Source organism: Typopeltis vanoorti, chromosome 16 (genome assembly GCF_054136105.1).
Source record: "Typopeltis vanoorti isolate ZY-2024b chromosome 16, IOZ_Tvanoo_1.0, whole genome shotgun sequence".
NCBI lineage: Eukaryota > Metazoa > Arthropoda > Arachnida > Uropygi > Thelyphonidae > Typopeltis > Typopeltis vanoorti.
The window spans coordinates 54828177-54855943 of NC_143564.1; the positions used below are offsets into that span (position 1 = coordinate 54828177).

The 27767-nt window shown below is 36.4% G+C and overlaps 1 protein-coding gene across 1 annotated transcript in view; it reads right to left on the reverse strand.

Annotated features, from left to right (window-relative positions):
- The window catches only part of LOC150098029 (uncharacterized), a 995665-nt gene that overhangs the window by 210104 nt on the left and 757794 nt on the right, over positions 1 to 27767 (reverse strand). The window lies entirely within an intron of this gene.

Sequence of the window (27767 nt, forward strand, 5' to 3'; positions counted from 1 at the left end):
GTCTATCTGGTGTTGACACCCTTCTAAATTAGAGATGGCAGAGAAAAGGACATGACTGGAGAGGGCACTTGCATGGTTTCTATTGTACGAGATATCACGTTGATGCTCTTCGAGTTGTAGTGAGATAGACATCGGTTTGCCCATAATACAGCTTCCCGTAACTACAGATGATTTTATATACTTCTGGGAACTGAAATTGGTGATGTTTTGGCTTGAGTTGAGTCAGGAAAGAACAAAGTTTTGGTAGGGTGGTGAAGTAAGTTCTGATATTAAATTTCAATCATAATTTTTGCCAATTTGGGCGACAGAGAATTCACGTATGGAAATGGAATGTGGCAATAGGGGTAGAGTTATCTTCTTGTCGAGGTTGGAGACGAGGGTATAGACCAGCGTTTCTCAACCTTTCTAAGCCCAAGGACCAGTAAAATACCTAAAACAATTCAACGGACAACTAAGTTATGTAATTTTTTAAATATATGTGGAGTTACTAACATTTACATATACATTTACAATACAAAAACATATCCATCTACATATCACATTTACATACAAAATTTACATATTATATTTACATATACATTTTACATATATATAAATATTTACAAATACATATGGAAACATAATTAAGTTGGAAGTAAATGTTTAGAAGTGTATCATCACTGAACAAAGTTTTAATTTTTATTAAACACATAAAGGTATCAGTTTCCGATTTGGTGTGGGCAAATGAATGGGTATTTCAGCACCATCCTGCTGACAACCCCTTTCTTCTGCTCAAAGAAAGCAACTTTTATATTTTATATGTTATCCCCTTTCATCTGCCCACACTCATTAAGCTCACCCCACAACAACATTTTTAGCGCCGTTGGTACCATGGGCAAATGAATGGGGAATGTCAGCGCCATCCTGCTAAATTCATCTGCCCAGAACGATGTTTATCTTTAATCTCCATTTATCTACCCACAGCAACTTTTATATTTTATATGTTATCCACATTCAGCTTCCCATACTCATGAAGCTGGCCCTACAACAACTTTTATCTTCACTCACTCTCTGATTCGACCTGCGACATGTAAACTGTTCATTGTGAGATGAAAGGAAAATGCTGATCTTATCTCTTACTCCATTCATCATAATACTGAATACAAACTTGACATCCATGGATTCCATCATGGATCATATCCCTTTTCCTGTCCAAACCATCTGCTGCATATACCCAAATATTTCACTCAGAACATCCCAAAGTCATTAATGTCCCCATTCACACACACACACACACACACAATGCTGCGTATACCGCATGTATGTGATTTGTACTAATCGTGTTATGATGGTGGTTTTAATTATATCCGTCCTGTTTTATCCAGAGGCACAAAATAGGGCCATCGTAAATCTGGTAGATTCATTAATCGTGTGGTGGTTTTATTTATATCTGTTCTGTGTGCTGCTAGTATTCGTTACATTGTGATGTGTGTTTCTGTACAATCAATGACTATACAGATGTTATTGTCTGCATGTGATGGATTGGATGTGCTTGGCTATATATTCCTGCAAATGACCGTACGAGATACAGAACTTCGCTAAACGGGACGTGGGCAGCTATCCTCCTCGTCAGCAGAGCTGAGCCTCACCGTGATGTCACTTTGCATAACTTTCGTTTCATCCCCAATTTTGTCCTATTTTGGAAATGGATTAATTCTAAAACCAGTAACGGTTTTAGAATTAATCCATTCTAAGACGATTTCTGTATTTTGTTTTTATTTGAAGGAGCGATGAAAATCCTTTCTCACAAAGATAGGTTGTAGAAAACTGCATGACGATTTTCAGTGCTTTTTCAGATAATTCAGGAAATTCACTTTTCACTGAAGGTGATATCCAGAATCGAGCCAAACCAAGATCACGGAATTGCATTTTAAGCCCACTGTCACTTGAAAGCTCAATTAACTGTTCTCTTTTTTCGATAACGAAAGGTCGTTCTTGTGACTAAAAGTCTGAAATAGATCTCAAACCCACAGAAATTTCTTATAAAAGTTATTAGGAAGATATGTTTCAAAATTCTGTTTCAGAGTTTTGAGGTGGTCACAAACCCTTTCCAGAAACACAGAATCAACAAAAAGATCATTTTCCACTAAAAAGGATTCAAATGTTGGAAAAGGTGCAAATTATATGTCTTTTACATAACTAATGCACAACACCAGTCTTTTTTTTTTTTTTCCTCAAATGCTTTTATTTTGTTGTAGGCATCAAGAACAGTTAAAGAATTTCCCTGAAGGGAGAGATTTAGTTCATTTAATTTCACAAAAATAAACTGAAAGATAGGATAGTGTTGATAACCATGCTTTGTCCACAAGGAGTGATGCAAAATTAGAATTACATTCATTTACAAACAATAAAACTTTGTGCCTTAATTGAAAGACGTTTGTTAGTACTTTGCCCCTGCAAATCCAGCAAATTTCAGAATGAAGCAAAAGTTGTATATATATTCACTGTCCATTTCATTGTAGAATAGTGAAAATAACCTGTTAGTTAGCAGTCAAACCTTAATAAAATTAACTAGCTTTACAGCATTGTATAGCACAGTTTTAAATTCTGATGGAGGCCAACCCTTTCCCTATGTATAAAAGAATATACCTGATTCTTATCCAGAGCCACTTCCTTGACCATAGAAACAACCCCCAACTATGCCTGCCTGTAACGGCATGAGGAAATCCAAACAGAAGCACATGCATTTTTCTCACTGGATCCCTTTGTATGCACAAAGGGAATTGTAATTATTGAGAGTGTAAAATATTTAATCTCCAGTTGTTTGGAAAGACAAAATTCTATAAAACAGAATATTGTTATGAATGTTTTTATCATGCGCATATCTTACGTAGCATATTAACTGCACATCACCTGTAACATCAGTAATCTCATCTATTTGTAATGCATAATAAAGGCTCATAACTATTTCAATTAATTGAGATTCTACGTCACCTGCCATATCATTAATTCTGCAGCCTACAGTGTCATTGAAAGAGGAGTCAAATCAACATCTTTTAGTATCTTATTGCCAAACACAGTTTTCACCATATCTTTTATAGCTAGTAGTAAATTTTCCCCGATAGAATGAGGTTTCCCTGTTTTCGCTATGTGCAAACGTAAGAGATAGATGTGTCCAGTACCTTGCTATTAATCGAACCTATAGGCAAGACATCTTTCCCATGATTTAATGTCGCTGAAATTGGCTTTTTATTTTCAATTTGCTTATTTTTCAGAGCACAATGTTTAGTTTCTAAATGTTGGAGTTTTGCAGGTTTCATGCACTTGTTCGACAACACTTCATAACACAAAACACATTGAAGTTTCTGTTCACTTTCATCTCCACACCAAGTAAACCCGAATTCCAAATATGAACGGTTATATTTCCTACTATATTTTCTCTTTGAACTGCATGTTTCTTCTACCTGAATAGTATCAGAATTACTCGCCGTTACAACACATGTATCAAAATTAGGGTTAGCATCACCTGTTTCATTTGATCTTCTTTTCAAAGTCTTAGTTCCAAGCCACTTTTCCATTATTACAAAAACGTTTCCGAAAAATATATAAATAGATCAATACTGGGATTAATTCACGACACACTTTGTCCAAGTATCATTTAGCATTTCTGAAGATACACTGAGCCTTTGTTGAAAGAGGGAAATCTTCAGGAAAAAACATCAATAAACAAGCAATTGGTTCAAATGTGGATAACACATGTTCACTTCAAATCTGACTAAAGAGAAGGGAAGGCGGAAGCAATAAAACTATATTGTTGTTCACTTCACCCCTCTTATAATTCATCATTCTGCCGACTACAAATTATCATAGTGCCAGAATGACAAGTAATAAAGAGGAGTGAAGTGAACAACAATATAGTTTTATTGCTTCTGCCATTGAACATTCTGATTCTATTTGTTGTTTTTTTAAGTCTCCATTTGATTCAAATAATTTTACTTATTCAATTTTAATTTATTTGGATAATTAAAAAAAAAAATTTATTTAATTAATTTAAGTCTGCGTGCGAACCACCTATCCCATCGTCACAAACCACAGGTTGAGAAACATTGGTATAAACGATTTGAAATGCTTCGAGGTGAGTAGCGTTGTTTAAGAAAGTACTTTTGAGGTGGTTAAGTTTGATTTGAAGATCTCCTTCGTCTGAAATTAGAGATCTTGCTCGATGAGCCAGAGTGGTGATAATTCTGAGTTTCTGTGGAGGGACGTGATGAGAGTAGGCATGTAAGTATCTGTTCGTATGAGTTGTTTTTCGAAAAATAGAAAATTTGAGACAATTAAGCATCCTAGTAATCTTTAAATCTAAAAAAGGAGAGCACACCGTTCAATTCAAGTTCCGATGTGAATTTGATCTTTTGGTGGTGATTGTTCAAATGATCTAGGAAGGTTTGTACGTTCTCTGGACCATATTCCCAGATGAGGAAAATGTCATCTATGTATCAAAGATATAGTTTAGGTTTTAGTGTGTTCTAGTGCTACACTAGTTTTAGTGCTATGTTAAAGTTACCAAACACTTTTATAAACTTGGTTTTAATCCTTTTTCCCAAGTAAGCAAATAAGAAGGTAAATCAAGTTTGCACCTAAAGTATTTTCGGGTCTGAAGCAATTCGTGGTAAAGGTGGAGTAAGCTCAAGGAGATGTGCTTTGCATTATGGGAGATACTAAGGAAAGTGATCAGAGCTTACTCCACCTTTATCAGGAGTTGCCTCAGATCTGAAATACTTCAGGCACGAACTTGACTTACCTGCTTGTTTGCTTACTTGGGAAGAAAGATTAAAACCAAGTTTACAAAATTGCTTGGTATCTTTGTATATATTGTAAAATGAGTTGAATGACCTAAACCGAGTCTTAGGTAAAAAAAAGGGGGGTTTAATAGTAAAACACGACTAGTTTTGCCTTATAACAGCCTTCATCAGGTGACATATATTATTATTATTATTATTATTCAGGCCTCCATGGAGTCAAAAGACTCTCGTGGGAGGTCCTTCCTAAGAACATAAACTCTGTCAAGACTCATCGAGGGGAGGTTCCCCCCTAAGAAACACGAAGTTTATCATACCATTCCTTAAACGTATTGACCATTCTCGCTCTCACCACTCCATCAGGCAATGAATTCCACGGTTCAACCACCCTCCATGAAACAACCACTCCTCACCCTCTTGCTCACAGTTTCCTTTCATAACTTCCAGGGATGGCCTCTTGGCACTCCTTCCCACTGTTCAACCAAGCAAAAGAACTCCCTAGTGTCAACCCTGTAACCACCTCTCAACAGTTTAAAAGTCTCAATCATATCACCTCTCCTTCTTCTATCCACCAAACTCTGCAGTCCACATTCCCTCAGCCGATCCTCATAACCAAAATTGTACAGTCCTGAAACCATCTTTGTACCCTTTCCACAGTTAATTTATCCCCTTCAAATCCTGGGGAACCAAAACTGAGAACAATAGTCTAAGTGTGGTTTGATCAGAGTGTTATACAACGGAATGATAACCCATTTATCTCTGCAGTTCAGTGTCCTTCTCATAATTGCAGCAATCCTCTGTGTTACCTTCACCACCTTTGCAATATGTCCCCTAAATTTCAGGTTTCTATCAATCATCAACCCCAGATCGCTAGTCTCCCCTACTTCCTCCAGTATAACTCCTCCCATAGAGTATGCAGCATCCCATCAATGTTTCCCAAACCTCAAGACCTTACATTTTGCTGCATTAAACTGATACACCCATTCATTTGCCCATCTATCTAGCTTATTCAAATCCTCTTGCAGGGCTACCACATCTGCACTATTATGAATAATCCTTCCCCATCATCCACAAACAACTGAATGTCCCCTTGCAATCTACTGGCAATGTCATTGATATAAAGGTTAAACAATATAGTTCCTAGTACTGAGCCCTGTGGGACCCCCACTTGTAACCCTCTGCCTTCTTGAAACTGCTCCACCATACACAACTCTCTGATACCTATCCGACAGCCAATCCTGAATCCAGTTGACAAATCTGACATTCAGACCCATGTGCTGCAACTTAAATATCAGCTTATCATGTGGAACTCTGTCAAATGCCTTCACTAAGTCTAAGAAAATTGCATATATGCCTTTCCCTCATCTAATGCTCGTGTAACTTTATTATAAAAGGCTAGCATATTGCTAAAACAAGAGCGCCCTTTCACAAATCCATGTTGATTCTCACAGATAACATTACTCTCATCTGCCCAATGTTGTATATTTTCCCTCACTACTTTCTCCAAGATCTTAAAAACTACTGATGACACACAAACTGGCCTATAATTAGACACTTCCAGTCTGTTACCACCCTTATGCAATGGCACTATCTTACCTTCCTTCCATTCCATGGGCACCTATCCCAGGTCGCCAGACTTTCATTGAAAAGCCAGGTTAAAGGCAGTGTCAGTTCCCTAGCACATTCTCTCAAAACTCGTGGTGAAATAACATCCAGTCCCCAACGCTTTACTGACATCCAGAGTACTCAGTATCTGAAACACACTCTCCTCCTGTACCTCTAAACCACGATCCTGCTCTATCCCTCTAGCATTAAAACTGACTCCTCTAGGATGAAATACTTCAATAACGTGTTCATTGAACAATTCCAGTATGTCATCTGCATCAGTCACTCTATTCACATTTTATCACACAATACCATTCTCCCACAGTCATTTCTCCTCCTACTGGCCACATAGCTAAAAAATTCCCTAGGATTTTCTTTGGATCCTAGGGCCAATCTACTCTCGTATTCCAGTTTCGCTTTCCTTACCACACTAGTCACTCTTCTGGCCTGTATCTTATATTTTTCATGCATTTTCTCTTCACCTGTCTCCTTATATCTCTTCCATAGCCTCTTTTTTGGATGCAATTCCTGTTTAATATTGTTTGTCATCCAGTTTGCTCCAAATTGTGTCATCCTCTTCACTCATGGTATACAACTTACCATTGCTGCTAACAAATATTCTTTCACAATTTCCCACGCACTAATGATATCCCGGCCTTCCAATTCCTCCCTCCATGAAACTTCCCGAAGTTGACATCTAAGACTATTATAATCACCTGCTTTATAATTCCACATAAGTTCCCATCTCTTTGATACTCCTGCATGTCTATTCATTTTCCAAGTCAAAACCACATGGTCACCCTTTCCAAGTGGGGCAGGGGGAATGTCATCTGAGTTATTATCAACTCTTCTGATGCTATAACCAAATCCAAAACTCTTGAACCTCTTGTTCCCTCTGTTACATGTTGCCTAAGACATTTGTCCTTCAAGAATTCTAGAAAATCCATTCCCCTATTGCTACATGCATCTTCCTCTCTCCAATTTATATTACTGTAGTTAAACTCTTCCAAAACAATAAAAGACATTATAAAAGAAAAGAAAAAACACTGAACACTGAATGTTAAAAAAACTATGAACAACATAGAGAGTCTCTATACATAATTAGCATGAAAACGTTGTAGTTGTATTTAAAGCTGTTCTTTCTTTCGTTGCATTGTTGGGAGAGTGCATGCATGCAGCATCACGTGAATGCCAGTACATGATTATAGCTGAATGACTATCTGGGAGGTTGTAGCTCAAGTTATTATTTAGATGTTCAGGTTTGAGGATGATTTTCTTAGATTCTACAATTTTTCTCTCCAATTCATCATGGCAACGAAAAGGTGTTAGTAGATCTGTCCCAGCGGACTGTATGACTTGGGTTTTCATCATTAGGATCAGCCGAGAAAAGGATATGGCTTGATATATATATATATATATATATATATATATATATTATATATAAAGCTTTAATGACTGTTACCGAGAGATAAAAAGATGACAAGATATATTTAAAAAGATACTACTAGGTTACTAGTTTCGTTGAATAGATCAACATCCTCAGGTATCACAATCAAAGAAGTATATAAAAAATTACAGAGACTTACAATTGTAATAACAGAACAAGTATAAAAAGACAGTAGCGTGTTTGAAAAACAAATGCGAGTATGAATTCCAAACAAACGTATACTACGCGCTGTCGCGAGTGCACCGGTACTGAACAGAAGCAACGTGTGCGTCAGAGAGATTGTAACTCAGGCTGTTGTTGATATGAGAGGAATCTAGAGAAATTTCCCTAGATTCGACAATCTTTCTTGCGAGTTCATCGTAGCACACATGGATGTTAGAAGTTTCAGTCCAGTTTACAATGTGTTGGCGGCCTTCGTCTGAGTTAGCTGAAAAGAGAACGTGGCTAGAGAGAGCGTTAGCTCTAGTCCTGTTATAGGAGCTATCTCTACGGTGTTCATCCAAATGTAGAAGGATGGATTTAGCGGTGTGTCCATAGTATGGCTTTCCACAATCACACAAAATCTTGTACACTCCTGGAAACTGAGTAGGAAGATGTTTCTGTTTATGTTTGCTAAGTAATGAACGAAGTTTTGGAAGCGTAGTGAAGCAAGTTTCGAAGTTAAATTTCTTGAGAATCTTGACCAGTTTTGGTGAAAGAGAGCTGATGTAAGGCAAGGAGATGAAGGCTCTTGAGGGAGAGGGATCTTCAGAAGTAGTTGAGTGCCTGGGGGAAAGAAATTTGTCAATTTTCTTTGGAGAGAAACCATTATTAATAAAAGTTTTTTTAAGAAAACGGAGTTCATTTTCAATTTCTGTTTCTTCTGTTTTCTTCTCCCCAAGATTCACAAAAATAACTTATTTTTGTGAATCTTGGGGAGACCATACAGTCGAGGTATCAAGGGATGAAGTGACCTAAGAGAAAGCCGAATGTTTCTTTGTAACTCTAAGGTGGTTTTTAATAAATTATTAGTTCTATTGTGTAGTTCCATCGTAGGGTCACTAGCAATTTCTGAGTAAGTCTCACTATTTAAAAGTTCTAAGATTTTATTATGGTAATCAGACTTGTTTAAGATGACAGTTGCATTCCCTTTGTCTGCTAGAAGATAACTATGTTACTATTATCTTTCAAGGACTTGATAGCTGTCCTTTCAGAGTAAGAAATGTTGTCAGGTGAAGGTCTAGCTTTATTTATAGAGAAAATTGCTTCCATATGGAGGAGATTAGCTTCTTTGTTTGGTAATAAAGAAGCTGCCTTTTCTATCTTTGTTAATAGATGTTCTCTAGGGATGGATGTAGGAGCAGTGACAAAGTTGAGACCTTTAGCAAGTATGCTTTCTTCTGCCAAAGATAAATGATGGGAAGACTTATTGATGACAACTTTTTTTAGATAGATCTTTCTGGAATTTCCTCTTCTAAAAACTCTGCAGATTTTGTTTCTAAAATCAAGGACATCAAACTTAAAAAAACAGATTTAATGGCCAGTTTTGATATTGTTTCTCTCTCTCTTTACAAATGTACCTGCTCAAGAAGTCCTCGATCTTCTCAAGAACAAATTATCAAAAAAACTCTTTGCTCTTCTCTCCCATTGCATAAAGTCAGGATACTTCAAATATGATAATAAGATCTACTTACAAAACTCAGGTCTGGCTATGGGCAGCCCACTCTCTCTGATTCTCGCAGATATATTTCTCAACAATTTTGAAGAAAAAGCTATTAACTCCTTTCACTTTAAACCAAAAGTCTGGTACCGCTATATTGATGATATTTTCCTCATCTGGGAAGACGGTGTCAATAACCTCTATTTATTTTTAGACCACCTAAACAAGTGCCATGAAAAAATCTCTTTCACCTTCGAACTGGAATCAGATGACTGCCTTCCCTTTTTAGACCTCAAACATACCAGATGTGCTGAGAGCATTAAAATCTCAATTTTTAGAAAGCCTACTCATACTGACAGATACCTTCATGCTTCCTCCCATCACTATCCCCCACAAAAATATGGTATTATTTCCACCTTAGCTCACCGAGCCAAATCATTACTTACAGAAGAAACAGAAATTGAAAATGAACTCCGTTTTCTTAAAAAAACTTTTATTAATAATGGTTTCTCTCCAAAGAAAATTGACAAATTTCTTTCCCCCAGGCACTCAACTACTTCTGAAGATCCCTCTCCCTCAAGAGCCTTCATCTCCTTGCCTTACATCAGCTCTCTTTCACCAAAACTGGTCAAGATTCTCAAGAAATTTAACTTCGAAACTTGCTTCACTACGCTTCCAAAACTTCGTTCATTACTTAGCAAACATAAACAGAAACATCTTCCTACTCAGTTTCCAGGAGTGTACAAGATTTTGTGTGATTGTGGAAAGCCATACTATGGACACACCGCTAAATCCATCCTTCTACGTTTGGATGAACACCGTAGAGATAGCTCCTATAACAGGACTAGAGCTAACGCTCTCTCTAGCCACGTTCTCTTTTCAGCTAACTCAGACGAAGGCCACCAACACATTGTAAACTGGACTGAAACTTCTAACATCCATGTGTGCTACGATGAACTCGAAAGAAAGATTGTCGAATCTAGGGAAATTTCTCTAGATTCCTCTCATATCAACAACAGCCTGAGTTACAATCTCTCTGATGCATACGTTGCTTCTGTTCAGTACCGGTGCACTCGCGACAGCGCGTAGTATACGTTTGTTTGGAATTCATACTCGCATTTGTTTTTCAAACACGCTACTGTCTTTTTATACTTGTTCTGTTATTACAATTGTAAGTCTCTGTAATTTTTTATATACTTCTTTGATTGTGATACCTGAGGATGTTGATCTATTCAACGAAACTAGTAAACTAGTAGTATCTTTTTAAATATATCTTGTCATCTTTTTATCTCTCGGTAACAGTCATTAAAGCTTTTTTATAATATTCCAACCGAGTAAAAATGAATTCTGAATATATATATATATATATTATTATTATTATTATTATTATTATTAAAATGAAGGTTTACTCAGTTTGATAACATAAAATTTATGTAATGACTTAAAACTAAGGTTTTGAGTAAAAAACTTTATTAATACATAATAATATACATTATTATTATTAATAATAATATATATTATTATAATAATATACATTTAATAATTTAATAATAATAATATACATTATTATTATTAAATTGTAGGTTTACTCAGTTTGATAACAACATATTAAAATTTATTTAATGACTAAAAACCAAGGTTTTGAGTAAAATACTTTATTGATACACACTAGTGTTGTCTGAGAACAGACTTCAACAGGTGTAAGCAAAAAGGACAAAAAATATCAGAGAAAAATGCAAATATTGGATTCAGGTTGCTATTGATATGGATGGGATTAAGAATGATTTTCTTAGATTCTAGAATCCGTCTCTCTAATTTGTCATAAGATCTGTGAACATTGTTAGCTAAATCCCAGCATATTTGATGTTATAGGCCTTCTTCATTAGAGTTTGCTGAAAATAATACATGGCTGGACAAGGCGCTGGCCTGAGTTTTGTTCTAGGAAATATATCTTTTATGCTCTTCTAGATGGAGTTCAATGGAATTTTCCGTTTGGTACAGTTTGCTGCAATCACAGAGGGCTGTGTAGACACCAGAATATTGGAGATTATTATGTCTATCCTTTGGAAGGCTTAAGATTGAGTGGAGTTTTGGTAAAGTAGTGAAAAAAGTCTTGATATTGTATTTCCTTAAAATTTTTGCTAAAACTGGAGATAGAGAGCTAATATAAGGTAAGGAAATGCAGACTTTGGAATTAGTTGTATCTTCATTGTGTTATTGATGATGACAGTTAAACAGTATTCTATTTATAGTACATCTAGAGTATCCAGTATCCAGAGTATTAAGTTCATGTTCATCTGACAACAAAGATCTTGCTTAGTGACTAAGAGTTGAGATGATGCCGAACTTCTGTGGTGGATAATGGTGTGAGTCAGCGTGAATGTACCTATCAGTATGCTTTGGCTTCCTAAAAATGGAGAATTTAATATGTTCAGCTGACTTGGTTAGTAGAATATCCAAGAAGGAAAGAGAGCCATCCACTTCTAGCTCAACGTGAATTTAATATTTGGATGAATATTGTTCAAATGATTTTGGAATATTTTGAGGTTATCTAGGTGCCATGCGGTCAAATCAAGAATATGTCATCTTTGTAGCAGAGCTATATCTTTGGTTTTAATGGAGAGGAAGAAATTGCTTTTTCTTCAAAGTTTTCAGATAGATGTTCGCAAGGACTGGAGATAATGGACTTCCCATTGCTAAACCGGAATTTTGTTTAAAAATAGAGTTTTAAATTTAAAAAATCCCGATTTGACACAGTGCGATAGTAGTGCAAAGATCTTTTATGAAACCTTGTCTCCTTTACAAGAGCAAGAACCTCTTCAGTAGGAACATTTGTAGAAAGGGACACAATGTCAAAGCTTTCCATGATATCTGAGTTGCAAAATTTGAAGTCATTAATCTTGGAAATAAAGTCTGATGATTTTTAATAAAGGAAGAAGATTTTCCTGTGAAGCATTTCAAAGAGGATGCAAGGTATTTTGATAAGTTGTAGGTAAGGGAATCGATACTCTCAACTATTGGTCTTAAAGAGATATTTTCCTTATGTATTTTAGGAAGGCCACTTACTCTCTGCTGGATAGGAATCTCACCATGAGACCCACAACTGCACAAATAACCTACTAAGAACTACATCTGAAGTGATTAGGGATATATGCCTTTCTCTCTGCTCCCTTCACGCTTATCCCTTGTCTTTATGGCCTGAAGAGGTTCGTGCTCTTGTAAAGGACAAGGTATCAAAAAAGATCTTTGCACTACTATCACACATTTATAAATAGAATCATTCTTAATCCTGTCCATATCAATAGCAACCTGAGCTATAGTTTGCCAGACTCTAACAGCTCTGCCATTCAATACTGGAGATCACAAGACCTTACATGCACGCATGACCATGTTGCTACAGCCAGAGTTCTTTCTTCCATTTAAATCTTAACCTCTGTTGTTTTATATGTTCTGCTGTAGAAATACAGTATTCGCATTTTTCTCTGATATTTTTTGTCCTTTTTGCTTACACCTGATTAAGTCTGTTCTCAGACGAAACTAGTCATGTATATTAATAAAGTTTTTTTTTTACCCAAAACCTCGGATTTTAGTCATTAAATACATTTTAACACACACACACACTGCAATCTTTTAATGATCCTTCTCTCAAAGATCCACTGTAATCTCTCTTTCTCTCTCCCTCTCTCTCATGAGACATTTAATTTCCACTTTATGCCTACTCTGGCCACTATCATTTCTCCACTTTCCTCCAAAACATAAGAACAAAAGCAGCTGCTGGTCAGCCTCATTTACAGTTCAACTCCAAACTTGTTAAACCAATTCCTATGCATCCTCTGTCATACCACTTACCTCTGTTGTCTGGAACAGCCTCCATCACTCAATATTCCTCAAAGACTATAACTTTTAACTGTTCAAAAAAAAAAAAAAAAAAAGCCAACGGATTCCTCCTTTCTTCTTATCCTCTTTGCCATGCATAGCACTGATATTCTCTAAGTCTTTCATGCCCTTCTGTGTGTATGTAACCCACACAGAAAAGGTTGTGAAAGCCCTAGGGCACATCATTGCTATGCATAAGCAAGATGATAAGAAGAAAGGAGGTGGGGATTCTATGGACTTTTTTTTTTTTTTTTTGACCACTCCATCTTTATGGAGTCAGACTGATCATGGACAGCTTGTTCAACTATTATTACTGTAATACATATCATACTTCTCGAATTCATTCACACAAAAAGCATCAGTGACACAAAATAATCGGCAAACTCTCGAGTCCAATGTGAAACATTCTTGTAAAATTCTCTTATCTATTTTCGTTGAATCTTCAAAATTAATTTATTTATTAATGCAAAATTAATGAAAAGAATATTTGAATAAATCTCTTAACTTTATATTACTATTTTATATTATTTTGACAATTTATATAACTTGAAAAAATTTGTATACGCAGGACTAATCCGTAGGTAACATTATACTGTAAAGCAGTTTTCATTTGTTTTTCATTTTCTGTTCGTTTTATTCACACTTTATTCAAAAAAAAACTTTTTTGGATAGGCACCGAACATTAATCACACACACAAGAAAAATACTATGCACCGGTCCTGAGTAGGGCATTACCTTTCCTTGATATTCTCCTGGAGCTCTCTGAAGAAAAAGACTTGCTTATTCAGATTGCAGAAAATCCAACAGATAGATTTCTATCTTAATAGCTTTATTATCTCACCCATACTCTCTCTCTCTCTCTCCTTTAAAGGATATGGGTGCAAGACAATCAACAAGATTTTGCTATTTCCCCATTTTCTCGATCAGAAAGACATTAACAAATGAACAAGAATTTACCCTAATTACACTGGCAATGTCAGATCAAGTTTCTTGAAACCCTTATCATAAAATGGCTTACACTTCACTGTATAAGATTTGCAAATTCTCGCAGCCTCAAAATCTCTTCATCCATTCCTCAAGAAGTCAGGCGCAAGATTCACAATGCAAGATACAAAATCTACTGTTCATATGGCATTTCCTATGTTGGTCAACAGACAATTTCAGATAAATCTACATATCAGAACATTTTAAAGATGTCAAAATGAAAATAATACACAAATCCAGCTTAGATTTTCACACAACCAACGAAGACTATCCAGTACTTGGCAAAATTTAATTAAATGTAACCTTGTCGGAAAATTTAAATAAATTTCTGAATGTTATATGCTCCCATTTAATGCAATAAGAACAAAGTAATTATTATTAATATTATTATTATTATTATTACACCCACCATGTAGTCGACAGATTCATCGTGGGAGTAATAATTATATACAACATACTTATATCTAATCTTAAAATCCTTAACACTCCTTGCATTAACAACACATTTGGTAATGGAGTTCATTCACTGACCTTTCTCCATGTAAAAATTTACTTCTCACACCCCTCTTCACCATACTATTACATAACTTCCAGGGATGACCTCTAGTTTTTCCCCTCCCACCTACTACTCTTTTTATAATCTCATCTAGATTAATCCGATAAAATCCTCTCATTAACTTAAATGTCTTTATCATATCACCTCTTTTCCACCTATCCACCAAACTTGCAATCCACATTTTTTCAACCTCTCTCTGGATAGCCAGCAGTCCAAAGTCTTGATATTGTCTTAATCACTTGCCTCTGGACTCTCTCCAATGTCTCCACATTGCCACATTGAAAACCAGGTGACCAGATTTGAGAACAGTAGTCCAAGTGTGGTCTGACCAGTGCCTTATTACAGTGGCACAAGCACTTCCTTATCCCTACATGTTAGCCTTTGCAACATGTAGAACCTCTAAACTTCAGTCTATTGTCAACCATCACTCCCAAATCTCTAATCTCATCCACTTCCTGCCAGCACCATCTATATTTCTGCACTCCAAAATGCAACACACCTTGCACTTATTGATTTTAAAACTATAACCCCACTAATCTGTCCAAGTAAAAAGTCTATTCAAATTCTCCTGAAGGGAATTAACATCAGCAGTGCTACTTATAATTCTTCCCAACTTTGCATAATCAGCAGACAACTGAAGATCCACAGTCAGTCCACACGATATATCATTTACAAACAAGTTAAACAGCAGGGGTCCAAGAACAGAACCTGGGGCATGCTACCGGCTACCCACCTTTTATGAGACACTGCTCCATCACACAACCTGCTGGTTTCATACAGAGAACAAATCTCTGATCTATCTAACCAATATACTGTCTATTCCCATCCTCTGCAACTCGCACATCAACTTATCATGTGGTAATCTATCAAATGATTTTGCAAAAAGTCTAAGAATATCACTGTATATGATTCTCCCTTATCTAACACACTTCTTACCCTATCATAAAATGCAACTAAAACAGGACCTACCCTTTACAAATCCATGCTGACCATCATAAAGAATTCTATGTCCATCAACCCAATTCTGTATTCTATTCCTAATAAATTTCTCCAACACTTTGATCACAACCACAGTTATACAGACTGGTTTATAATTGGAACCATCTGTTCTAGAACCATACTTATGAAGTGGTACTATTTTGCCTTTTTTTCCCCCACTCCTTAGGAACCCTACCTACTGCAAAACTTTCATTAAATACTAGATTAAGAGCATAGTCAATTGTGGTGCACATTCCTTGAAAATACATGGTGATATGTTATCAATTCCCACAACCTTATTAACATCTAACCCAACCAACACCTGATGCACATCAGATTCTTTCACTTCCAAATCGCCCAATACTTGCCTCCCTTCTATATATTGCATGGCATCATTTACACTGGTATGATAAATGCTGATAAAGTGCTTGTTCAATAATTCCATATCCATTGCAGATGTTATTTTGCTGTCATGGCTATCCACCAGTGTTAACCTACAATAATTATTCTTTCACTTGCTCGCCATATAGCAGAAAAATTCCCTTGAATTAAATTCCCTTATGAGAGGAGATTGGCCTCACCAGCTAATCTCCTCTCATACTGCACCTTTATTTTTTTTTTTATACCATGCTCGTCATCTTTCTAGCCTGCACTTTATACTCTACATGGATCCAATCACCACCAACTGTCTTGTACTTCCTCAATAGCATTTCTTTTTTTTTCTTTTTTTTTTGCAGCATAGCTTGCTTGATTTCACTGTTCATCCATTTCCCTCCTACTCTATTTACTCGCTTAACCCATGGTATGCAGTTATACATTGCTTTTGTCAGATACTGCCTTGTGAGATTCATTGTCTACATTTTACTGCTCAGCTCATCTACTGAACATAATGACACTGACTATAGACCTTCCTATAATCACCTGCTTTATACATGACTTATTTTTAACAGTATTAACAACACCAAATGAACTATTTATAAAAAAAGATGTTTTATTAACTTGCTTATGTTTTGCTGAATTTCAAATCAGCATCATCAGAGCACAACACAGCATGTATACGTGACAGTGAGTAAATGAAACAATACAATTGTATTGGACAAAAGATCGCAAGTCCTGTTTTGGCACCCTCTAATGTTGTAGGGAAAAAAAATATAGCTATGTGGGAGTTGCTCTTAAGATAAGTCTCCCAAATTTTTGGCAAATAAAAGACTTTTAGAAGTTGTTACAGATCCGAAAGATTATAATTCCCCCCCCCCCCCCTGCAACATTAGAGGGTGCCAAAATAGCACTTGAGATCTTCTGTCCATTACAATTGTACTGTTTCACTTACTCACTGTCACGTATACATGCTATGTTGTGCTATGATGATGCTGATTTGAAATTCAGCAAAATATAAGCAAGTTAATTAAACATCTTTTTATAAATAGTTCATTTGGTGTTGTTAATACCATTAAAAATAAGTCATGAATAACCATCAAAACCTAAGCCTATCTGTTTGACACCTGCTTTATACTTCCACATATATCCATTTTTGATAGTAACTTTTTCTTTTTTCATCACTTCCAAAACAATACATCATGATCACTCTCACCAACCGGAGGCAGTGTCAACACCACATTAACTACTACATCCTGTGAAGTTATCATCAAATCCAAAACATTAAAGTTCTCTAATTGCTTCAATCACATGCTGCTTAAGATACTTGTCTCTCAGCAATTCCACAAACTCACTCTCCTTGTTCCCATACACTATCTCCTCCTTCCATTCTGTATTCCTGTAATTAACATCTCCTATCAGGATCACCTTCTTTTTACATGGCCAACTAATTTGTCTAAATATTTCACAATTGGTATTCTCTGCATTCCCTATAACAGCATCCTATCAGATATACTATCCTGTTTAATTCATCTTCACACCACACAGATTCAAAATCTGTGCATGCACTATCAACTTCCACTTTGCAGACCCCTCCTCTTTTCACATTTCTATCCTTCCAGAAAATTACATATCCTTCTATTTCTATTTCCAATCAAGTTTCACTTATTCCAATTATCTTTGGGCATACTGACTCAATCAATGTAACAAACTCAGCTCTCTTGTTTCAAATACTTCTTATATTTGTGTACAAACATAACAATTCCTGTGTGCTTGAGGCCATTCTACCAACATTCTGTACTCTAACTGCTATACCACACCTCTCTCGTTGGTCTGATCACTCCTGTTTCCCTGATCCTGACTCTGATTTCCATACCTACCTGTCTCATCCTCACCTTTATGTATTCCATCAACTTACACTACTGCAACCACATTTTCAATCTCATATCCATCTTCCTCCTGTTGTACAATCCATTTAGTCGTGCTATCCTACTTCACAAGTAGACTCTGATCATTTATTACATTAACTTCTTACACTGTGCCTTCACAGAAAACAATAGCCTTTCTAAATGCCCAACACCAAACCCACTCAAATGTAATCCATCAACTTCAAACCATTCCAACTTCCATGCAAATTCACTCCACAGATTTACAAATTTAACTCCTTTGCCTCACACAACTCAGCCATCTTACTATTCATTATCTCTTCGCTCCTTAATTCACTATTGTCATATCTGGGCAACATGCCTACAACTTTCTGAACAAACCATTATCGTTATTATTATTATTACTATTACGTGGCACCTTCAGGGAGACTCATCGAGGGACGGCACCTACTCTAAAACTCTCTCTCTCTTCACCACTCAATCCACCAACTATACAATGAACTGTAACTACCATCATCATCATCATCAACACAAATGCCATTTACCGCCCACCACACTAGTATTTTCACAGACAATCACAAGCATCCATGTCCATCCGTGGCAGGATTCGAGCCCGCAGCCTTTTGGCTGGAGAGTGGATACTAACCACTCGGCCAACCAGACCCTGCACAAAGTTACTTCTTCATTCATCACACATATTTACAGCTAAGATATGAATCAAAAATACCAATACCATCTAGTACAACTGATTCCTGAGTTTATTTATTTATTTTTTTTTTAATTTGCTGCATTCTTTTCAAGCTTACTCTGATACATTTTACATCACTAGTCATTTACTCTTATATAAAATAAACACACACCAGACAAATGGTACTTGTCAGCACACGAAACTAGTCAAGCATTTTAGGTTTAATAAAGTTTTTTTTTATATCAGTTCTCATTATGTGGTCATTACATCAGCAATTTGAAAAACTAAATATTGATCACTAAATTACTAACCAATTCCATTGCTCTAATGTATGTAATCTATGTATTATTATTATTATTGTTATTATTATTAAGAACTCTAAGGACATACTATGAACAAGAAACACGCACCTAAAATACCATACAAACTTAATAAAAACACAATATATTCATTCAGGCTTCCAGTGCAGCAAAGCATCGATACATTCCAAGTTATTGTGTGTGTGTGTGTGTGTGTGTGTGTGTGTGCATGCATGCGGGCTTGCGCGCAGGCGAATTTCTTATTCATAGATTTCGTAGCTTCCCAACACAGCGAACAAATCAATAAATAATAACCAACTGGTGTCATCCTCAGATAAGCTTACAAATAAGCTTCGAGGATGAAAGCTGAGAAATTACATCTCATCCCTGCTAAAAAAAAAAAAGTATGTATCACATGTAATCAAATGCATGTAATGTACACATCGCAAGTAAACAAATGTATGTAATGTTGTATCATATGTAATCAAATATATGTAATAACTGTAACAAATGTATGTAATGCAATAAAAAAAATATAAATAATAAGTTTACACTGTATGTTTGCGAGAATTAGGAAATATATTATTTTAATTGCATATGTGTAAAAACTGTTGAATAATCACACTTTTTTCAAACTTTGAAAAAAATATAGTAAACTACAACATGTAATAATATATAACTTGTGTAACTCTGAACTATATAATTGTAAATTATTACTCTGATTGTTATTTAAAAAAAAATAGCAATAATGTTATCATCATTATTATTGAAATCTCATTATATGTAGCACATAGTGCTGAACCTTGTAAAATAATATACTGAATAGATGATCATTGAATATATGCAAATATTTGAGAGATCAATCAATAAAAAAAATTATTATTATTAAAAAAAATAATAATAATAAAAAAATTATTACCCGAGACCCCAAGAGTCAAAGACTCATCTGGGAGGTCCTTTTATCATAAACATAGCTCATCATACAGTGCTTTAAACACACTCAAATTCTCTACAGACATCACACTTTCAGGCAAGGCATTCCAATCATTCACAACTCTGCATGAAAAAAAACCTGCTTCTCACTCCCTTACTCACACCCTCCTTATACAGTTTCCAGGGATGACCTCTGGTCTACCCTGATCTCTCACTTTTTTTTGTAGAACCTCTCCAACATTGATCATATCTCCCCTCTTCCTCCTGTCAACCAGACTCTCATGGGTGTGTGTGTGTGTTAGGGCCATTGCTGTTCAACTTGTATATTAATGATATTGGTGAAGATATGGATTTAAATGTTTCTATCATATCCTCCCCAACTCTTTTTTTTTGCCTACCAACTAACTTCTGCAATCCACACACAAACCCTCTCAATCAATCCTCACATAGAACATTCCGCAGATGACTTACCATCTTCGTCACTTGACTGTGAGTCCTTATCACTGTTAAGTTCGAGTGAACCAGAATATTAAAGAAAATTATGTTTCACTCGGACTTAACATTGTTATTACTCTCTTAAAAGAATTAATGATTTATCAGAATCGTAGAAGCACTTGTATAGAAATTTTACCTTTGGTTTTATATTATCTTAGTTTATCTGTAGATATATCAAAGCCTTATAAAGAGGAATAGCAACTTCCTTATCCCTACACTTGTTAGTGTGTTCTTCAATACCTAAGTAATATTATGAGCTACCTTGGCAATAGGACCTCTAAACTTCAACTCTGCCTCCCCCCCCCCAAAAAAAATCCTTAGCTTCTTCTATTTCCTGGAGTACAGTTTCATCAATGTGACACACAGCTTGTAATCTATTTATTCCAAAATGCATAACTTTACCTTTCTTTGCATTAAACTGATACTCATTATCTTTGGTCTACACTGATGGCTTATTTAAATCATTCTAAAAGCTCTCCCATCTCGCACATGCCATTCCCTTGAGGGTGGTAAGGCGAGGTGAATAGCTTCTTCTCCTTCAATAATTTGCACAGTTGCAGCATCATTTCAGCTTTGAAGTTAGATCTCTGTCAGTTAGGAGAGTCTGTGGAGTCCCATATCTCGAGATGATTAGTCTAAAAAATTGATCTGCCACAGTTTGGGCAGTTTGATTTACTATTACTCTATTTCATTTTGCATCATCAGCAAACAACTGAATATTTCCTGTATCATTTATTTATGATAAAACAAACAGCAGTGGTCATAGCATGGAACCTTGTGACATACCACTGATCACTTTTTTTTTTTAATGTTGAGCCCATACACAAGAGGTTGGTTGATAACCTATAGTACATTAATACCGTATATGGATAGTGGGTTGGGAAAGGAGGAAATTGTTTACATTTGATTTAAAAGACTGCATATTGTATTCTTGGGAAACACAACAGGGGGAAGACTGTTTCACAATACAGCAGTTGCAGGGATGGAGGAGGAGGAGGAAAAGAAACTTGTTCTGTGGGTTTCAAGGTGCACTGTGAAGGAATGTTGAGCAGCAGCTGCACCTGCTTCTCCATATATCACTTTTTGATATCTGTCTAGCAACAACGCTTTTATCTACATAACCAGTATCATATCTATTCCCATTTGTGGTAATTTGCTTAACAGAGTTCGATATGAAATGCTGCAAAATCCAGCAGAATCATCATGCAGCCATTTTCTTTATACAACTCAACTGGTACTCTATTATAAAAAGTTAGTAAATCACTAAGCCATGACTGATCCTTCACAAAGACATGTTGTTCCTGACAGAGTATCATATTCTTATCTACCCATTAGTGAATTCTCTTCCTGACAAATTTTTCCGTACTTTTACCACCATGCCTGAGATACTGTTTGGTCTATAATTTGCCACAGCAGTCATAGATCCTCCATTATGCAAAGGAATAATTTGCTCTCTTTCCAATCCCTTGGAACTTTATCATAACTGAGACTTAATTTAAACAGACTAGTCAGAGGCATTGCCAGTTCCTTGGCACATTCTCACAAATTGCAAGCTGATATCCTATCTAATTCCACAGTTGCATTTACATTGAGATTCTGCAATATGAGAGGGTGCTCCTGAGGCAACAGTAGTGGCAGTGTGTAAGAAGAGCTGTGGATTCAGATAAGTTATTCTTGAAATAATTAATTGTATATGAGTGATTGTTTGAGTAAGAGCTGCTATAAAAGTTGTGCGCTACTAGTATTATTACTGTGTGGGATATTTTGCTTAAACTTAATTACAAATTTGTTGTTTTTGGCCCTTAGAGTAGTAACGGGCAGAGGAAAGATGGCGGTATCTTTGTCAGTGCATGATTTAACTTAGACTTCAGTCGTTTCGTGAAGTGCGAGGCATGCTACATGTATTCTTTTGATTATATAGATGGTTTGTGGATATTTAGGGCTGATGGAAGGAGGGTGTGTGCGTGTGAGCTAACGAGGATTTGATGAGTGCTAATATGAATTGATGACAGAAAATGTTAGTAGCGAGAATGTCACAGGAAGAATGAGTGCTCGTTCGAAAGAGAAGCATGGTGTGAAAGAAAGGAGAAAAACTGTTAAAAAAATCATTGAAAAAGAAAACGAGTGATTTGAAAACTGTAATGGATGGTAAAAAGGATGAAAGTGAGGCGAATGTGGCAGAAGGAAACAAATTGAGAGAACGAAAGGAACCAAAAATAGCGTGCTGAAAGGATTGAAAGTGGGAAAAATCGAAAGAATGAATGAACCCGGAAATGGTGCGATGCAAGGTTCGAAAGTTGGACCGAAAGTACAGAAACTCAAAAGGATGAATGAGAGTGAAAGTGTGAAGTGGGAGTCAAGAGTTCGAAAATAAGAAAGATTGAATGATAGAGAGAATGTGATGAGATTTGAAAGTTGAATTGGGTTGAATGAGGCAAGAGATGAAATGGATGCTGAGTGAAATTAAGAAAATTTGGGTGATAACGATTAAAACAAATCAAATAGGTATACAAAAGAGTTAACAAAAGACGAGCGAGTGGCATTGTATGGTGACTCCATTATTAAATGTGTGCTAGATGAGAGGATGCACAATGTATGTTTTCCAGGCGGTAAAATGAGTAGAGTGATTGAGGCATTGGATATGAGGAGGAAGCGAGCAAAGGAGGTGATGGTTTTAATAGGTACAAATGACTTGACAGAAGACAAAGAGCATGTCAAAATGGATATTAGATGGATAAAAAAGAATAGTGTGACAGGAAGGGTAGTAAGTGTGTTGCCTAGGTATGACTGTGGTGAGATGAGGTGGAGAGCAAGGATTATGAATGATATGTTGGCTGAAATGTGTGAGGAGAGGGGAGTACAATTTGTTAATGGTGAATGAGTTTGAAGGATAAAGTGAACTGTATGGGAGTGATGGACTGCATTTGAGTGGTTATCGTGTGAGTCGCTTGGACAAATTGTTGCTGGAAAGTAGAGAAGTGAGTACGAGAATAAATCAGTTCAAGTGGGAAGTGATGAGGAAGAGCAGGAGAGTAAGACAGGAGAGATTGAAGAGGTGGTTATGAATGAGGAAGTGAGTGGCATGAGTATGAAATTGTGAAATGGGTGTGCAAGAGGAACAGGGAAACGGGGAGGCTCAGGGTGGGCAAGGGTACACAGCGTGATAAAGATGGATGCTCCAAGAGGATGTAAAAGCATGTGTAGACAGGAAAGGAATGGGATGACCTGGGATCAAGAGGAAACAGCTGGAATTAAAGAGGACTGTAAAATGAATAAGCGGAAAGGGAAATGGTCCCAGTCAAGCATGGGGAGACCACATCGAATAGGTGGTATCAGTGGAACTAGCTTTAGATCCAAGAATGAACTGTTGTGTTTGTATACAAATACGAGAAGTGTAAGAAACAAGGCAGATGAAATGGTTGAACTAATTGAGTCTGCTTTCCTAAAAATTGTTGGAATAAGTTAGATGAGGACGACTTCTTGCCAGAAATAGAGAAGGAAGGGTATGATGTGTTTCGTGAGGATAGAAGGGGTAAAAAGGGAGGGGAGTGTTATTGATTATAGAGAAAGAGTTATGTCAATACAAAGTAGAGATGCAAGAGGGAAATATTGGCAGTGGTTTTGAGGCAGTATGGTGTGAGATAGAGATGAATGGAATCAAATACTTGGTTGCATGTTGTTATAGACTAGGAAATGTGGATGGTAGTGACTATGAAATGTATAATCAAATTAGGCAAGCAAATAAGAAAAGAGTGACCATTATGGAGTGATTTCAATTATGGCAATATAGACTGGAATGATGAGATAGCAACTGGAAGTAAAGAAAATGAGTTTCTTGAGATTTTTAGGGATGACTACCTCAGACAGTATGTAATAGAGGGCACAGGAGGATTGAGGACCTTGGATTTAGTCATCTCTTCAGTAGATGTAACTATAAATGAAGTGTCATATCACCCACCAATTGGTGAGAGTGATCTCTGCAAGAAAAGGGTATATATGGAACTACAAGGAGGGGGGGGTTGATTATGAAGACCTCAGGAGACAGCTTGCAGGTGTATCATGGAATGAAGAGTTAGCTGGAAAGGAGATCAACGCAGCATGGGGGATTTCAAAAATTCTATGGTAGTTGCAATGTCTAAATGTATTCCAAGGGTGAGAAAGTTAAATAAGGTAGGTGTGAAATGGATGAATAATGAGATTAAGCAAAAAAAGGGCATTGTGGAGGCAGCATAAGAAAAGTGGAAATAACCAATTCCATGAGGTCTACAAAGACCAGGCAAGGCAGGTGACTTGGTTGGCGAGGGTAGTTAAAGAGAGGTATGAACAGCAGTTAGCTAATGAACCAAAAAGAATCCTAAGGAGTTCTTTCGATATGCAGCCAGCAAAAGAAAGAATGATTACGGAAGAATGACACTGATTGTAGAAAATGGTATAAAGACAGCTGTTGCAGAAGGTGTGATGGAGATACTTAATGAGCAGTTCATAAAGGTCTTTCAATCTCATGAAGGTGACTTCATGGAGAGATTAAGAGCAGTTGATGATGGGAAGAGAGACTGACTGTCTCTCTTCCCATTAAGTGCTGTGCAGAATTCATGTTGGAGGTTTAATGGAATAATTATCAGCACTGAGCAAGTATTAAAAATAATTTTAATACTTCTAATATTTTGTCTCTGTCACAGAGACATCTTCAGGGATTACAAACAATTTTTTGTAAAAACACACACACACACAAAGCAATACAGTAGTGAGTGAAACTAAACTCCTATCTAGGTGGTGTGCTCTCTTTGGGCATTTGCAGGTAGCGTAGGATGTAAAGAGGGATCTCTAATAATAAATGTTTCCTAAATTTTGGGAAGTTTAATGCAACCTCTCACCCCCTCTTGCCAATTTTTACATGGAAAATTTTGAAAAACGAGCCATAGACTTCCCCCTCTAAAACCTTATATCTGGCTAAGATATGTAGATGATGTGTTCCCTATTTGGCTTCATGGCCCAGACACATTAGATTCCTTCCTCAGTCACCTCAATAGTCTACATCAAAGAATCCAGTTTATGATGGAAAAGAAAATTAACAATAGTTTACCCTTCATGAACACCTTAGTAACAGGCCTTCCTAATGGTAACCTTTCTTTCTCGGTATATAGAAAACCTACTCATACAGGCAGATACATTCACAAACTCTGCCACCACTACCCCTCTCAGCAATATGGCATTATTAAAACTTAACCAATAGAGCCCACAATCTTTGTTTCAGTGAAACTGCCCTTTCAACCGCACTCACACATATACAACACCTTCCTTTACAATGACCACAGGATAAAAAAAATAATCAAATGCATCCCCATTCCCCGACCACCTCTTCAGAAGAACTACAGAAATGCCATCACCATACCTTACATCTGCAGTATATCAGAAAAAATAGATCATCATCATCAAATTCCTACCATATACCCTCAAGTGGTGTACAAGATATGATAGTACTACATGAAAAAAAATTACATCATTACTAACGTCCTATCTATAATTTTCCTCCAAATCAGTTCTGTTACTTGTCAAGACATTATCAGATCTTATATTTCTATCGTCTAAGGCACTTTGTACCGAAACAATCCACCTATATCTTAATCTTCCTCTGGGTCGTTTTGCTGCCAACCTGGCAGAGAACACTTGTTTTGCTAATCTTTCTTCGCCCATTCTGTTTAAGTGATCATACCACCTGAGATTATCTCTGCTAATACATTCCTGGATGTTGACAATGTCAAGTTCTTTCCTAATATCCTCGTTTTTAATATGATATTGCCATTAATGCCATCTGTTCACGCCTATAATCTTTCTCACGACTCTCATATCTGCGATTTGTAGTCTTTGGCCAAGTGTTTTACTTCTGACCCAGCTCTCAGATCCATAAGTTAAAACTGGTTTGAACACTGTCTTGTATACAGCTAATTCAGTGTTCCGACTAATTTCTCTCTTATTCCATATGAATTTATTCAATTGACTTCCTACCATACCAGCTTTGCTGATTCTGTTATCTATTTCTATATTTAATTTACCATCTTCAGTAAAAATTGTGCCTAAGTAGCGGAAATGTTTCACTTGTTCCACAGGTTCTCTATTCACAACACAGTTGACATTTTCAATGATTCTGCCTATTTTCATTGTCATTGTCTTTTTATTGCTGACCTTCATACCATATCTATTACAACAGTTATTCAATTTAGTCAGAGAATCTTGCAGACTTGTAGCGGGTTTATTTAGAAGTATAACATCATCTGCATAAAGCAAAGAGCTGACATTAACATCTCCAATTTTGATATCTTGTTTAATACCACTTTCCTTCATAATGTGATCCATATAGAAAATGAATAACAGAGGGAATAATGTACATCCTTGTCTCACACCAGATTTAACATTAAACCATCTTCCTGTACTTCCTTCAATTCTAACTGCTGACTTACACTCAAATAAAGACTAAGTTTTGCTTGATATAATACCCCATTGACACCATATAACTGCAGCGTATTGAATAGCTTCTCTCTTGGCACCTTGTCATATGCCTTTTCCAAATCGACAAAACTTAAATAAGATCTCTGTTATATTCCCATGCTTTCTCGACTATTTGTCGTAAAGTGAAGATCTGATCCTGACAGCCTCTATTTGGCCTGAATCCAGCTTGTTCTTCCCCATGCTTTTCTTCCACAATTTCTTCTAAACCATTTCTCAAGTATACTTGCATAGATCTTGCCAGGAACACTCAGTAGGGAAATATCTCTATAATTCTCACATTCAGTTTTATTTCCCTATTTATATATGGGTACTATTAGAGCTCTACTCCAATCAACGGGAATTCGTCCCTCTGTCCAGGCTTTCTGAACTATGCAGTGCAGCCACTGTAAGACTCTTATACCACCATACTTCAGCATTTCTGGTCGAATATCATCTACTCTGCCTGGTCAGTGTTTTTTATCACTGTGCCTCATCACTGCTTGTTTCATTTAGCAGTTTTTCAAAGTAATTACTCCATACTTCAAGGATATCTTTTTCTCCTGTTTTCATGTCACCTTTATCATCTCTAACTCCTTTTACAGCACTCTTTCCTCCATTCCTAAGCTTCTTCAACAACCTCCAGAATATTTTGCCACCTTCTTGATATTTATTTTCTATATTCTTGCCAAAGTCCTCCCATGACTTTTGTTTAGCTAGTTTTACACACTGTTTAGCTTTCTTA